The sequence below is a fragment of the Cricetulus griseus genome, chromosome X (assembly GCF_003668045.3).
Source record: "Cricetulus griseus strain 17A/GY chromosome X, alternate assembly CriGri-PICRH-1.0, whole genome shotgun sequence".
NCBI lineage: Eukaryota > Metazoa > Chordata > Mammalia > Rodentia > Cricetidae > Cricetulus > Cricetulus griseus.
This window is the reverse complement of record NC_048604.1, coordinates 92062478-92077786: the sequence shown is the minus strand read 5'-3', so window position 1 is coordinate 92077786 and position 15309 is coordinate 92062478. Positions and strand designations below refer to the sequence as shown.

The 15309-nt window shown below is 36.5% G+C and overlaps 1 long non-coding RNA gene across 4 annotated transcripts in view; it reads left to right on the top strand.

The window, feature by feature from the left end:
- Positions 1-15309, top strand: part of LOC107978163 — a 236107-nt gene that overhangs the window by 142674 nt on the left and 78124 nt on the right. The gene's annotated exons all lie outside the window — the stretch shown is intronic.

Here is a 15309-nt window from a genome sequence, read left to right as displayed (position 1 = left end):
GGACCAAACTAAACCCTCTGAATGTGGGTACCAGCTAGGAGCCCAAGACAGTCTATGGATCCTCTGATAGCAGAGCCAGTCTTTATCCCTAGAGCACAAATGGACTTTGGGAGCCTATTCCCTATGGAGAGATACTATTGCAGCCCAGATACAGCAAGAAGGGTCTATACCCTCCCCCAAACAAAATGACAGACTTTGTAGGTCCTTGGTAGAGGGCCTCACTATCCTTGGAGAGGAGTCGGGGGTGGGTTGGGGTGGGTTGGGTGGGGAACATGGGAGGAGGGGAGGGCAAGGGAATGGGGGGAAGGATATGTAAATATGAGTAATTAAAATAGTAAAAAATTAAAAAAATAAAGTGGATGTTTCAGGTTCAGCTATGATATTTAGAAAAGATTTTTTCTTAGTTTAATACACATAATCAGCTTATTGCACATAGAAAAAGTATTTGACAACATTCTGTATTAGTTCTGATCCAGTGAATCTTGATTGGCTCCATTTGTAGATTAGCAATGAGACAAAGATGCCCAATCTCCTTATATTTTCCCTCATTTCCCCAGTAGTCCCAGATACTTTAGCAAGGCAAAGAAAAAATTAAAGGTGTTAGAGATGAAAAAGTGATTATTTTTTGTTTTTTTGAGACAGGGTATCTCTGTGGCTTTGGGGTCTATTCTGGCATTCACTCTGTAGACCAGGCTGGCCTCTAACTCATAAAGATCTGCCTGCCTCTGCCTCCTGAGTGCTGGGATTAAAGATGTGCCCTACCAATACCTGGAGAAAAGTGAAATTTATAGGTGGTTTAATTGTATATGCAGTAATCCACAAAAGCCAAGATAAATTATTAGAATTAATGAGTGCTGATAAATTATTATAATTAATAAGTAATGATAAATTTAGAATGTTTAGGAGATTCTCTGTACACAATTAACTGCATTTTTCATATATACCAAAAAATGATGAAAAATCAATTTTTGAAATTAAAATATAATTAAATAATTTATTCCTTCCCTTTCTTCCTTCCAAGTCTTCCCATGTACCACACATGTTTTTTCTCAAATTTATGGCCCCTGACCTCTTTTTATTTAATTGTTGTTGCATATATAGCCCTTAATTGGTTATCTAATGCCAATGGTCAGCCTTTAAATTATAGACATACAAGTAATGTTTTATGGATGAAGGAGATTGTATTTATGTATTTAGGCATTGGCATTTTAAAAAAGTTCCACAGGAAATGTAAGTTGGTTAGGCTAATATGGATATGAGCATGGAGGTTCTTTAAAATAATTCAAACTAGAACTACCATATCGTCTAGCTTTACCAGTGCTGGATAACTATCAGAGGGAATGTGGGTCATCATACAGTTGAGATACCTGCACATTGTTTTTGTTATAGCAAAAATTATGGTAGCCAAACTATGGAGTCAGCTTAGATAGCTATCAACAGTTGAGTGGATAATGAAAATACAATCCAATTTTAATCAACAATAAATAGGGACAAAATCACATTGTTTGCAGTTAAATGTAATTGTAAATCATCATATTAAGTGAAGTAAACCAGACTTAAAAATTATTGTGATTTCTCCTATATTCTGAATTTAGATTTTATAAAGCCACAAACATAGAAGGGAAACTATATAGGAGAAGGAAAGGGAAAAGCAGGGAAATATTACCAATTATATAATATACACATATGAAAATGTCATAATTAACCCATTATGTTGTATAATTATATGCTAATAGAACAGAAGTAGATTTGTTGCTATTGATACTAATATGACAAAAATATTCTCAAGAAATTCTAATGTGCAGTGAACTTGAGAACTTTTGGATCAGAGAAAGATGCTAAGGAAGGCTTTAGATTATTAAACACTAGATGGTTAACAGGCATAAATAGTTATTCTTATTACAACCTCCTTGTCTGTTTCCTCTAGCTACTTTAATATGAATTCACCATGTTGGCTTTACCCCGCCTTAGGCTGTTTCCATGGTTACTGCCCATGCAAGGTAATGGTTGGAAATACAGAAAATCAATATTTTCTTCACAGCAAAGTGTGAGTTATGTTGGACCTGTAGAGTCAGAGTGACTTTTTTCCAGTAGCTTTGAGAGACCTGTTCTATTTTTAGTTTTATTCTAGAAGTATTTTTCAGACTCATGGCCAAACCTTGGAAATTACTGTTTATTTTTTTTCTTCTTCTGAAAAAGTTATTTCAAATGAAAATATGTGGTGACATCTTGGTTGTACAAACAAAGTGTGTCTGAAAGGCAGAGAATGGAGTTTGCCACTAGCTAACCATAGGGATTTGGAGGTCTGTACAGACAGACAGGAAGTGACCAGCTGGGTGGAAACAGGAAAAGCAGGGAGAAACGGGAACTTGCTCTCTTGTTTGTGGAGACACTAAGGAGTTAAGTGTGGTAGTGGCTTGCTTCTTCTTCTCTCTGATCTCTCAGCATTTCCCTCTATATCTGACTCCAGCTTTTTATTATCTAGACCAGTTAAGAAACTCCATTTACAAAAATAAGACCTTGTGAGTACATTTTCTGTAAAATGAATGGGTTGAAGATAGAGCTTGGCAACCAGGAAGTTATTTCTTCCTATTCATGCTCCTTGGTAAGTGACTTTGTCACTCCTTTTATTAAGAGTTGAATTATATTTTCTTATCACTTTACTGTGGTTTTGCCCATCTGACTTCCTACAGCCAGTAAAGTGAGATAGATATTGTCAGTCTGCATCTTTTAAAAACGCCCCACCTCTTTTTATCATTATTACTGCCACAAAGATCATACCTACACAAAGATCATACCTACATCAACTCCAAGGAGGAAGATGAAAACCATTTAATGCCAGCAAAGAGACTTGTAGTGTGAAAGCTACCACAGATACTACAACTACAAATTATCAAATTCTGACCTTTGATCATTTGATCATCTTGAATTGCTCAGCTGATCTTCATAGGCTCCCATCCTAATCTCAGATTTGGAATATTTGGGCGAACTAACTAGATTTAATGCAACTGCAGATGTGCAAGTTGATCAAATGCTTACTGTGTATATTTATAATGACTGTTTAGAATTGTTTATTGTACCCATAGAGGTCATATTACATAGTAAGATGGGGCCCTAACCACTGTACTCTTGAATTTGTGGACATATAAAAGTATGCACAAAGGCCAGTCTACAGGTGATACATTGAATACCTATACTGTTATTTACTTCTCCTGGTTAAACTACTTGTTTTCATTTTGCAAATGAAAAAATTCAATGATAACCAAGGATTATGAAGAAACAATCGGCAGTAAATTTATTGGGAATATATATGAGTCACTTATTAACTTTACAGAAAAAAATAAGTTCTTAATGCATTTTGAGAGTCTTTGTAAACTATTGAAGTTTAGGAATCCAGAGAATGACTAATTCATGTATTAATGTCAGTAGATACACATCTGGTTATTTGAAAATTATACATCAAGAATATTGTTGACAAAAATATGTATCCCTACTCACTGTAAGGTGAACATAAACCATTCCCAAGAGTAATAATAATGAAGGTAAATAGACAGTATTTAATTAAAATGCAAAGATTAGAGTAATTGAAAACTACAATCAAATGAAGACCTGATGATGAAGTCACTGATTACAAATTGCCACTTTAGGAATTTGGTGGCTCTCTCTCTCTCTCTCTCTCTCTATATATATATATATATATATATATATATATATATATTCTTTCTAGTCACAACAAGCCAGCAAAATTCAACTTTTTTAAGCTGCAGGTGTATTACTAATGGTCTTTCAATGGAGGGTACTAGCATCACAAATAATATTCTTTGTTTGAATTTTACTTTTTGTTATGAGTGTGTGTGTGTGTGTGTGTGATGTGAGTGCATGTGCCCAGTAGAAGGTATTGGATCCCCTGAAGCTGGAGTTAAAGGTGGTTGCAAACTGATCCGTGTGCATGCCAGGAACTGAATTCAGGTTCTCTGCAAGAGCAGCATGCTATCTTAACTACTTAGCCATATCTCCAGCCCCACAAATAAGATTCTTATGTGGACCAATTTGAGATCAAACTCAAGGGTTACAACTCTAAAGCATAGACTAAAATTAATGTCTTTTGTGTATGAGAATGCACACAGATGGATGAAAAAAGTCACTGCAGCAATTAAACCTTTTGAAAAAACCACTTTAATAGGGCTCAGGGCCAATGAAGGTTGGAGCCAGCTTTCCTGTGTCCACATCATTGGGGCCAGTTCTCCCAGGAGAGGTAGGCAGCTCTCCTACTGAGATGGCCAGTGAGGGGTGGGACCAGGCAACTGGGGCCAGCTCCCCCATGTTCCCCAATGGTAAAAACAAGCCATGGACATCAACAAAGACCCTGACCTCAGTAGGATCGTGAACCCAGACATGGCCTTCTGCTGCAGCTTGGGTCCAGACATTACCATGTCCCTGGATGGCAGTGTAGACCACTCAGTTTGGTATGGCCCTTGGACACCAAGTGTCCTTAGGTGGTGGCCCAGACCTCGGGCATCCAAAAGACTTTTGGAGGGAACACAGGCCATGACCATCATCACAGTCTCCAGCTGTGGTAAGGCCATGCACACAGACATAGATTTCAGTCACAGCTCTGGCCAGGACATCACCATGACCTCCGTGGCACTTCAGGTGACTCAGATTAGTATGGCCCTGGGGCATCAACATGGCCACAGGTGAGGCCTTAGACCGTGGGTATCTGGCTTCCCGTGGTAACATGGACCAAGGCATTCAACACAAACCCCCAGCTGCAATAGGACCCAGACATGGCCCTCAGCAGAAGCACAGGCCCATATGTAACATGGCCCCAAGTGGTGCCATAGGCCATGCTATCAGCTAGTTCCTCATTAGATTTGCAGCTTCAGTTCTACATCTCTTGACAGTGCATGGACCACTCTGCTTCTCCTTCTCTCCCATTTCTCCACCACATACCTGTTCATCATAGTAGCACCCACCTGACAGAGGCACAGCACACTGGGGATATTCCAGACTTTTAATCTTGAACTATCCTTGGATTTTGAGAATACATGTTATTATAAATTTGAGTAATGTACTACCACAGCCATTTTTAAATTTTTAAGAATTACATGTTATTTATGCATGTATATGGTCATGTATATGTCATGGTACATGTGTAACAATCATAGAGTAACTGCAAGAATTGCTTTTCTCCTTTAACCACATGAGTCCTAGGGATATTATTCAGTTCATGGGCTTGGTGGTCAATGCCTTTATCCACCTGCTAGCCCTGTAATTATTTTTAATTCTGTATTAATAAATTAGATTTGCTTATAATTTTCTTCAGTTGTATTGAAATTACCTTGTTTACTTTCATATTAGCTTCATAAAAACAATTATTTTCATTTTCTATGTTTATGAAAGATGGATTATTTTTCCCTTAAATTAAAACAATAAACTGATAACTTCATTATCATTAAATAGAATGTTGGTTAGATAAAACAGTGCATACCTGTTATTATCTGAGTCTGAAATTTTAAGATGTACATATTTTAGTCTCTAGACATGAGTCTCTTCTGTGATTACCCATTAATTGTTAATTTAAATTTAAATGAGTTAGAGAGGGATTTCTTTTTAGGTGTCTTGAGTCTTAAATGTGCAGTTCCCAGTGTGTTTTGAAAACAATTTTATAGCCTCTATTTATTTCATGCATTGTCTTGCATGTATTTTAGATCATGTATCCTATTATTTATTCATTATGTTGTTATGATTTGCTAGTTTCTGATACCTATTTTAAATATTATTACATAATTTTAGATTTATCTTGCTACTCAGACTTTCCATGTGTTTTAGTTAGATATGGATATTAATTCAATGCTATGTTACTAAATCAAAGCTAAGTTAGCACTCTAGCACTGAGTCAGACTGCTAAGCTGAGATCAGTTATTCTTGAATACGATACAGAAATGAAAGCCCTAATCTATGTTTCGAAATCATGAATCATACTCAACAAAAGTAGAAAAGTTTGTACTTGATCCTGGATCCTGGTTTCTACTTTTAGGAAGAGGTTACAAATTACTAGGTTTCAAATTCTATTCCTGGATTCTATAATGTCATTTTTTCAATGACATGTATATGATGGTGATTCCAGAAAATCCAATTTTCTAGTAATTTCACAGACATCTTAGTCTGTGTCAATAAACTTTATTATAGTCATAGAAACTATTAAATAACATAAAACATGTCTTCTGTTACATATTTCCATTATGTTACATGCCATCATGTATTCTAGTTGTTTTGTGTGGTAGAACTGATCGCCTCAAATGAACAATAGGTGCAAACTATATTTTTATGGTGGTATTGCAAAAAGATATACTTTCCTTAGGGTCAAGAAAATGATTATTTTGTAAATATAAAAACCTTTCAAAGGAAAATATGATAGTCTGCTAATAGAAGCTGGGGGAGGTGGAAAACAAATTAGCTTTATTCATGAAATTTATTTAAGAGAGGAGGTAGGGGTGAAAGAGGAGAGAAGTACATACAGTCATGGGGTATAGCAAAATTGGAACTCAATTGAAAAGCATTGTTTTTATACTGTTATTTTATTCTGGTCAGAAAGCTGATCTTGTGATTCATTCCTGTGAAAATACCAAGTGACAAGGCATTCAGTTATAACTCTTCTACTCACTAGGTTAAAGAAACATAATATCTATAAAAAGAACTATACTGAATGGAATAAAATGAAGTAAATTCTCCATTAGTCTGTAGGTTTTTTTTTTTGACTTAGGGATCAGCCACCCAGCTCCCAAATAAGCACACAGAGACTTCTTCTTACTTATGAATGCCTAGCCCTAGCTTGTTTCTAGTCAGATTTTCTAACTTAAATTATCCTGTTTCTCTTTAACTATATTTTGCCTCTGGTTTTTTTCCTTTCTTAATTCTAAATATCTTTCTTTCCTTCTTAGTCCATAGCTGGCTGTGTGGCTGTGTGGCTGGCTCCAGGTGTTCTCTTCTCCTTTTTCTCACTCCTCCCTTATCTTAAGCCTAGATTTCTCCTCCAATTATTGTCTCTGCCTGGAAGCCCTGCCTATCCCTCTCCTGCTTAGCTTATTGCCTGTTCAGTTCTTTAATAGACCAATCAGGTCTTTTAGGCAGGCAAAGCACACAGCTTTACAGAGTTAAACAAATGCAATATAATGGGATCAACACATCTTTGCATCATTGAACAAATATTCCACACTATAAATGATTATAACAAATCTTAAATTATATTCCACAACACTAGTATTGGCTAGTTGATAATTAACTTGAGTAAATAAAACCACACTGCATTTTCACTAAGTAGAAAATTCTTTTTACATTCATTCAAACATGTGAATATATGCTGTTTAGATTATGTGGTTTTTGGTTGTAGTTTTCTCTCCCTTGCTCCCTTCCTTCCTTCCTTCCTTCCTTCCTTCCTTCCTTCCTTTCTTTCTTTCTTTCTTTCTTTCTTTCTTTCTTTCTTTCTTTCTTTCTTTCTTTCTTTTTTCTTTCTTTCTTTCTTCCTGGCTAAGGTCATACTCTATTTCTCAGGCTGTTCTATAACTCATGGACATCCTGTTACCTTCTTGCCTCAGTATCTCAGATGATGAAATTTCAGGTCTACAACACTAAATTGAGCTATTTTAAATATTTTTCAGCCATTTCCAGACTTGTGGGTAAGATGGTGGATTGGAAGCCACCTCTAAGCCAAATGGAGAAAATAGTCATAATAAAAAACAATAGCGTCTATTCCTATATGAGAGAGAAGTAACAAAAAGAGATAAGACATAAGCTTACACAGGAAGAAGCAGCCAAGATTGCCCATGAATCAGTCATTCATGAGAGGTGGTTGAGCAGACAAGCTGTGGGGATGGAGTGGTACTAAAAGAAATAATTAAGTTTGTAAACATATATGACCTACCAAAACCAAGACTAAACAACCTAAATACACCCATGACAATCTGTAAGATTGAAGCAGTAATTAAGTCTCTTGAAAAGAAAGCCCGTGATCAGACAGTTTCTTGGTTGAATTCTACCAAACTTTATTTTAAATTATTTTTATTAGTTTTTAAAGACAGAGTTTCTCTGTGTAACAGCGCTGGCTGTCTTGGAACTCTCTTTGTAGATCAGGCTTGCCTCAGACTTACAGAGATCCACCTGCTTCTGCCTCCCAAGTACTGGTATTAAAGGCATGTGCCACTACACCCTGCTCAAATACCACCAAACTTTGAAAGAAGTGGTAGCAACAACATGTTTCAAACTTTCCCACAGAACTGAAACATTAGTGTATATTTTCTGACAATCCAGTATTACTATGATACTGAAAGCAGATAAGGAAATAACAACAAAAAAGAAAATTATAGAGCAGTTTTCCCAATGGACATAGACACAAACTCAACTAAATACTAGCAAATTGAATCATGCACTCATTAAGAAAACCACATATAAGTAAGGTACATCCTAATGGTCAACAAATATAATATAGCAAATAAATAGACTTAAGGACAATAATCACATGATCATCTCCATAGATTCAGAAAGATATGTAAGAAAGTTCAACATGCTTTCATGATAAAAGTCATGAAAGTAGTAGAGGGAATATATCTCAAGACGATAAAGACTATATATACAACAAACCTGTCGCCAACATTATTCTAGATGACAAAACAACTTTGCCTGTAAGATGTGGTAAGATATGCATACTTTCTCTGATTTTTTTGGTTTTTCAAGACAAGGTTTCTCTGTGTAGCTTTGGAGCCTATCCTGGCAGTTGCTCTGGAGACCAGGCTGGCCTCGAACTCACAGAGATCAGCTTGACTCTGCCTCCCGAGTTCTGGGATTAAAGGCGTGTGCCACCAACACCTGGCTCTCTGATCTTATTCAGTATACTTAAAGTCTTAGCTATGACAATATGACAAAAGAAAAAATAAAAGGATACAAATAGGAGAAGTCAAATTTATCTCTGTTTATAGTTATCACAATTCCATATTTAAAAGTCTTTAGAGACTCTGCCAAAAATTGTTAGGTCAGATAATACTCTCAGCAAAGTTGTATGCTACTAAATCAACACTCCCAAATCAGTAGCTTTTCTACATACCAATAATATGCTTGTAGAGAATGAAACAAGGAAAAATGCCCATTAACTATAGCCTCAGAAAAACTAAAATACATAGTAATAAACTACTAAGGAGGAAGAACTCTACAATAAGCAGTCCCCATGAACTAATAGCGAGGGTATAAAATGCTGCACCCATTGGGGAAATCAGTGTGGAAGTTACACAAAAGAACCAAAAATAGACCTATCCTATGGATTATCTCAGTGCCTCTTGGTTATATACTCAAAGGAACCTTTAAGTTTTACCACAGAGATACTTAGATATGTTTTTATTTTTGTTCTATTCACAATAGGTAAGAGCTAGAATTAGCCTAACTGTCCATCAACTGATGGATAGAAATGAAAATATTGTACATATACACAATGGAATTCTATTCAACCATAAAGAAAAATGAAGTCATGCTGCTTGCAAGAAAATGCATGGAAATGGAAATCATTAAGTAAAATAAGCCATGCTCAGAATGAAAATACTACCTTTTCCCTCATAAGCAGATCCTAGATTTTAAACACACACACACACACACACACACACACACACACACACACACACAGTGGAGATAGGTCTTAAAACTAGAAAGGGGACTATGAGAAGGAAAAATGAGATCTTCAGAAAGTTGAAGCTGAGGAAAGAAGATAATGACATTTGATACGACTATTGAGAGGAACTAGTAGGAGGCAGGTAAGGGGATGACGAAATGGTGTCGTAAAGTGAGGTAAAAGTATTATACCATAACAAAATCCCTTGGGTTTGCATTCTAGCTTTAAAAACAAGGATACTTTTAAAACAATAGTAGTCATGAAAATAACAAGAGATATTGTCAAAGAAAATCTGTGTACCCAGTGTTCTTCCAGGGTAAGTGTGTGTGTGTGTGTGTGTGTGTGTGTGTGTGTGTGTGTGTGTGTGTGTGTATAAGTTATAGTTAAATTGTGTCCTAAACTCTAAATCCAATAACACCCAACTTCAACATATCACTTAAACCATAGTTGTTGAAAGAAGTTTCTGCCTTTGAAATGAACAATCAAATTAGTAATGACAAAATAAATGTAAAGAAGTATTTTGTAGATTGACTAGACAAATTGAAACCTATTCTTGGCTTATGCTTTATCTTCCAAAAGTGCTTGTCAAGTGTTTCTTTGCCACAGCTACACATGGTCTTTACTTTTTTAGCATTCTCATATCTGTAGAAGAAGCCAATTAATATCATATCCAAACACATCTAATCAAGGCTTCCCTATTAGTGTTCTGTCAAGTGAATGGTTGTTGATTAACTGAAAATTAGTCAGCGAAGCTAATGGTTTTCTCTCCAGACCCCGTGGGCCCATAAAATGTTCATCTGAATTAAGGACAGTTAATTATGGTGGATGAATTGCCAAAAAAGTGAACTTACTGAGTCACTGTGAGGAGCCCAGTTTGGGGGTGGTTGATTTGATGCAGGCTGGCAGATCTCTCTTTTAAAGTCAACGGTTTTCCTCTTAGCTCATGTCTCTTCCAGGCATTTCCAGGAGATGATGTCTGGCAGCTCTTTCACTCAGCTTACAAGAAAAACTCCCCAGTGTATCACACAGGGAAAAGCAAAATAAGAATCCTTTGTCCCTAGTAAACCACATGGTTCTTTGGTAAGCATTATCATTTCTGGGCTTGATATAAAAAAACATTATGATTTTAATGTGCTTTTAAGTTGCTGAAGTACACTGGAACCAGCAGAGATGATATGTATGAATATGGCACTCAGGTTTTACGCTGCATCTGTCACAATGTAATGAACAGCTCTGAAGATGCTTTTCTAGATTGCTGGTCTTTGCACTCTCAAGAGAAAGGGAAGAAAATGGGGACAAAATTTTCAGTAAGAGCACTAAGAAGCATATTTAACTCAGCCTGACAAAAGGATGGATGTTTAGTAAAATGTCAAAGGGAGAAAGTGCGTATCCAAGGACTGTGCACTACTGCAACTTGGGTTGTCTTTTTGCAGACCTCAAGCTGCAGTTTTATACATGACGGTGCTTTTATACACCACAGTAGTCACATCATTTTGGTACTTCAGTTAGTAAGTCCCTTGAAAATGATTTAAGATGGATCTTTCTCTTAATGCAAGGTGTGAAGGCTGGCATACCTTATAGAGATATTTTAGATCTACTTAGCATATTTAAAATAGAGATTGCCTAGCATTTTCTCACATATAATATTCATTTGCATTCTACAACAGGAGGGACAAGAATTCTGAAGCCAAAGCAACTGTTTTTGCTAAAGGCATGCTCTTAGTCTTCCATTTCTCTTCAGTGCCCCTGCTTTATCTAGATACATATGACTGCAAAGCCCTACTGAAGTGTTTGTTGTTGTTGTTTGTTTTGTTTTGAGTGGAAAGTTGCAGAGAGGTTTTCCCCTTCACTTTATATTTTAATTTAGTCTCTTGTTCCAAATAGATTGTCTGCTTGTGGATATAAAGTCAAAACTTCAGAGACTTATTTAGGGTTGGACACTATTAATTATAATTTCTTCATTGAAAAAGATTATTGGTGACATAAAAACTCAACGAACATTCTTTTCGTTGTTGTTGTTTAAAAAGTTTCTTCAAGTGAGGAGTATGGAAGCTTAAAAATTGTTGCAAATGTGAGAAAACTAGAAATTATACAACCCCAAAACTGTTTTTAATCGCCAGGGAGCCCCGTTGAAGCTTGTGATGTAATGTCTTAATGGCCTGCCAAGATAATCATCAAGATCTCTTAAAGAACAAGGGACACTCTGGATTTAAGCAGAAATAGCTGAAAAATCTGTCAAGCTATCTGCTTCAGCTCTTACCAAGACAGATGTGAGAACCAGGGGAATGAATGAATTAATGAGGATTTCAATTAACCTAGCTTGGTTGAACCCCTGACTTCACCACTGATGGTTTGTGTATTATCATCTATTTTTCTTCCCTTGATCAGGCCATTATGCAGCTTTCTTTCCAGAAGCTATCATATGCAAGTAATTTACCTGTCGACACAAAAATATATTAACTCTGGCTAATACGATTTGACTACTTTAGGTTCAAAATAATAGTTCAAGAAGAGTGAGAGAGGGAGACAGCGGAGTGTTTTCATTTCATAGTCTTGTCCATCTCTTGCCTTCTTCCTCAGTTCTTCTCCCTCAGAAGTAACAGACTGGGCTGAAGGAGAAGCTTTAAGTTGACCCCACCTCTTACCCAGCAAGAATGGCACAAGTTGATTCTATGTGTCAGAATGTACAAAGTTCATTACCTCACTAGCCCCTACAAATATAGAAAAGAAAGTGATCTGTAACCCCTAGGCTGGGTGTAGCTCAGTGAACGAGTACATACTCATACACAAGCCCCTGAGTTTGTTCCCTACTACCTCTCCTACTCTTCTGAATTGTGGAGTTTATGTAAATTCTATGGTTTATTTCTCATCACTGGGGGAAGGTTTTTTTTAGCTGACAATTAAAAGTAAATCTCTCAAGGCTGAAGAGATGACTCGGAGGTTTAAAGCGCCTGCTGCTCTTGCAGAGACCCTGGGTGTGGTTTTCATTACAAATATCCATAACTCCAGTTCCAGGTCAGTTTGAATGACCTATTCTGGCCTCTATCGGCAGGAGCCATATACATAATGTGCTTACATACATGTAGACAAAGCATGCACACAGATACAATATAAATAAACAAATCTTTAAAATTTAATTAAATCTCTCTGCCTCCCCCTTCCTACCTCCCTTCCTTCTCTCCTTTCTCCTGCCTGCCTTCTCTCCTTTCTCTAGAAATAAAAAGACATCAAGTTGATTAAGTTAGCATACTCTATTTCAGTTTTGACACAGAATAACAAGTATTACCAGAACTAAATATTTTCCCCATTTCTGATCACATTTCCATTTGACCTACAGTGGATGGCATGTACCTGAGTCTCCCTAATGTGCACTCTCTAATCACCTCTATGCAGTGAGCATGTACAATATTAGTGTATCTACCTTATTTGTTTTAGTGACTTGGAGTCTTCAGTAGTACTTGGAAAGTAGTACTATTTTTATGTGCACTGCTCAACAAAACATAGGTAAAATTAATGGAATGATCCATTTGTTACTGGTCTAAGAAGATGTCAGAAATAATTTTAAAACCCTAGCAGATTGTAGCCCACTGGCCACATTTATTGCTGACTATTTTTGCAAATAGCTTTACTGGCATACATCCATGCTTGTATTGTCAGTGTCTGCTACTATACAACAATGGAAGGATTGAATAGTAGCTTTTGGTACTTTGGATAAGGGAATGGAAGGCAAAGAGAGAGAATTCTATGATAATTTGATAGAATTGCACAGAGCATCTTAGAAGTGGAATTACATTTAGGAGAGTTATTTTTCAACAGCCAATCAAAGTTATTCAAGGGAGAATTGCATGAGGTAAATGTGTGAATTAGGGCAGAATATTCTAAAAGTGTTTGTAAAGATTTGATTGCTACTCATTATATTATGTAATGAATTCACTAATGCTAATTAAAATATAAACATGTTTGTTTCAATGGCATTTTAATTATTAGATCCTAGTTCTCTTGCTTTTAATCAGAAGAAAATTAGTAGGCTGATTGTATTACCTGGATAATCCATGTCTTGGGACATGGATTTAACTATAGCAGAAGTTATGATGCAAAAATAATTATAATAGTTATTAGGTAATTTCATCCATGCATATAATGAATTTTGGTCATTTTATGCCCCCTATTACCCTCTCTTATCTCCTCCCTCTCCCACTAAAATCCTATAAGTTACTTTGGATTAGATGTTTGTACAAATTGTTTTATAGGAACACATTTTTAATATCCCATATTTTGAGATTTATGCAGGTGACTTTCCTTTTCTTCAGAGATGATGAATGTGTGCCGACAAGTGCCACTGTTTAATTATAGATGGCTATCTGTGAGGAATGTAGAAATGATCTCAGCTATTTAAACTTCAAGGCAATTTCCTGATATGACCTACAAGGTGTGCATTTTATTTATGTAGCTATTTTACATACTCACCCTGATTCCTGTCTGCACTGAGAAATTCCCATGTGAAACCTGGACTATTATTTTATAAGAGGATTGAAATAATACCCCATGCCTTCCTGTCCCTACTCAAGCTTCATTTATGAAATAGTGCCCTGGAATGATGGGTCAGGTGAAAGAGGACAGGCTTTTGACTCAGGAGTTCTTGTAAGCCCCCTTGAAAAGTTTCCTTGTGTTATAAAACTGAAAATGTCTCACCAATGCTGGATAGCAGTGTGTGTGTGTGTGATTAGTGTGGACAGTGGCATTTCCTGTGGTCAGGAACAAGTGGTCACTTCACAAGTGGTAAGGAATCAGAGCATGAGAGGATGAAGGGCATTGTATTCCATGTTTTTTCAGACTGGAGAAGAGGACTTTTATTATTGGTGAGTGAATACACACACACACACACACACACACACACACACACACACACACACACACACACACACGCACACACACGAGAGAGAGAGAGAGGGAGAGAGAGAGAGAGAGAGAGAGAGAGAGAGAGAGAGAGAGAGAGAGAGAGAGAACAAAATATACAGAAAGAAAAAATTGCAGAGAGGCTGTTCAAGAGGCTAAAGAACCAATTTACCAAACATATTCTGACAGAGGGATAAATGACAGAATAAAGTGGAAAGATGTAAAGAAGGTAGAGATTTGAAGGAAGGGATAGAGTAGAAAATGAGGTATTCTAGGAAAGATGAGGCCATATGAATTGCAAATTGTGTCTGTGACAGTACAAAAGCGACTTGCTCAAGATATCCTTTTGTGGCTTTTTTGATAGAACATAGCAATTATACGGATGATGCTCAGAGAAATGTTAGTTTAGGGAGTTATATATTTATAATAGGAAATTAAAGAGTAACATTTTGTTGTTGCCTATCTAGTGCCTAGCCCTGTCCAACATAGTTGCCCTGTTATTTGAGCATAAGAGAAGAAGAAAATAGAAAAAAATGGTGATAAAGGCAGATGAAAGGAGAGAGGATATATCCTATAAAGACAGTTCACATACTTACAAACATAGTTGATAACCGAAAAAAAACGTGAGATACCATTGCCTCCAAGGTCAACATCTATCCCTTTGACTCCATTGCCAAAACAGGGTTTGTTTACATAGAGCAGTGGTTCTCAACCTTCCTAATGCTGAAGAAAGGGAGGAAGGATTGTAGGAGCCAGAG